This window comes from Octopus bimaculoides, chromosome 16 (assembly GCF_001194135.2).
Source record: "Octopus bimaculoides isolate UCB-OBI-ISO-001 chromosome 16, ASM119413v2, whole genome shotgun sequence".
Taxonomy (NCBI): domain Eukaryota; kingdom Metazoa; phylum Mollusca; class Cephalopoda; order Octopoda; family Octopodidae; genus Octopus; species Octopus bimaculoides.
In genome coordinates this window covers 48740223-48742022 of record NC_068996.1, presented here as the reverse complement: position 1 = coordinate 48742022, position 1800 = coordinate 48740223, and the positions used below count along the sequence as shown (strand labels likewise).

The 1800-nt window shown below is 42.8% G+C and overlaps 1 protein-coding gene across 1 annotated transcript in view; it reads right to left on the bottom strand.

The window, feature by feature from the left end:
• The window catches only part of LOC106870606 (short-chain dehydrogenase/reductase 3), a 91301-nt gene that overhangs the window by 87264 nt on the left and 2237 nt on the right, over nt 1-1800 (bottom strand). The window lies entirely within an intron of this gene.

Here is a 1800-nt window from a genome sequence, read left to right as displayed (position 1 = left end):
TATATATATATAGCGGCTTCCTGGCTTGCCAGTCCCCAGTCAAACTGTCCAACCCATGCCAGCATGGAAAATGGACGTTAAACGATGATGATGATGATGATATGTGTGTGTGTGTGTATGTTTGTGTGTCTGTGTTTGTCCCCACAACATCGCTTGGCAACCGATGCTGGTGTGTTTACGTCACCGTAACTTAGAGGTTCGGCAAAAGTGACCGATAGAATAAGTACTTGGCTTACAAAGAATAAGTCCTGGGGTCGATTTGCTCGACTGAAGGTGGTGCTCCAGCATGACCGCAGCCAAATGACTGAAACAAGTAAAGGAATATATATGTGTGTGTGTGTGTGTGTGTGTGTGTGTGTATGTGTAAATATATACGCACTCACTCGCGCGTGTGTATGTAGACACACATACACACACGTTTGTATGACGGAATCTCCTGTCGATGACGCTGTATAAGTGCACAGACATCAAAATGCATGTGTTGTACACAAAAGCCAGTGTGTGCTGCACGGGGTGGGACCGTCCCTACTGCCCCATCCCTAGCTACGTTAGTGGCTGTACATGAGCTGACCCTCTACTCCATAAAAATCGACGTTGCCTGGACAGGTGCACTGTGTACAACACGTCGGGTGTCGGAGTGACCGCAGAGAGACGTGAAATGAAGTGTTTCGCACAAGAACACAATGCACCAGCCGGTCCAGGAACTGAAACCATGATCACGCGATCGTGTGTGCAACACCCTAACCACAAGGCCACATGTGTATGTGTGTGTGTGTGTGCGTGTGTATACATTGTTGTTGGCACTCCATCGCTTACGACGTTGAGGATTCCAGTTGATCCAATCAACAGAACAGCCTGCTCATGAATTTAACGTGCAAGTGGCTGAGTATTCCCACAGACACGTGTACCCTTAACGTAGTTCTCGGGGAGATTCAGCGTGACACAGATTGTAACAAACTGGCCCTTAGAATTACAGGCACAACAGAAACAGGAAGTAAGAGTGAGAGAAAGTTGTGGTGGAAGAGTACAGAAGGGTTCGGCACCATCCCCTGCCGGAGCCTCGTGGAGCTTTAGATGTTTTCGCTCAATAAACACTCACAACGTCCGGTCTGAGAATCGAAACCGCGATCGTATGACCACAAGTCCGCTGCCCTAACCACTGAGCCATTGCGCTTCCACATGTGTGCATACATACATACACACACACATATACATACTTACATACCTAGTATACGAAGAGATCCTCTACTATGTGTAATTAAGTGTGAGAAGAAAGTAGTAAAGTTTTTTTTCTGTTTTGTTTCCCAAAGTAAACCAAACCTATAAAGCTTGTATATCAATGAAGATTGTGTGTATAAGAAATGTCGCGTAGTAACGCGCGACACTTGATCCTTTAAACTATCCTCGTCGCCAGACGTTGCATGACCGGTGTAGATCAAAGCAGCTGAATGTGGTTTCTAAGTTGTCAGGAAACAAACAAACATGCAACTATGGACAGAGTCCTGCCTATGTAAACAATATTTTATAATTGCTTATAACCCACGCTGATTCGTGGCCGAGTGTTGAGTGTATATGTGTGTGCGTATGTTTGGGTGCTTTCAGAAACAATGTAATTAATTATTTTTTAATACATTCATACGCACGTATATACATATATACACATACATACATACATACATACATTCATACATACATACGTACGTACTTATATACATACATATATATATCTATATATCTATCTATCTTTATATATATATATATATATATATATATATATATATATATATACACACACACACA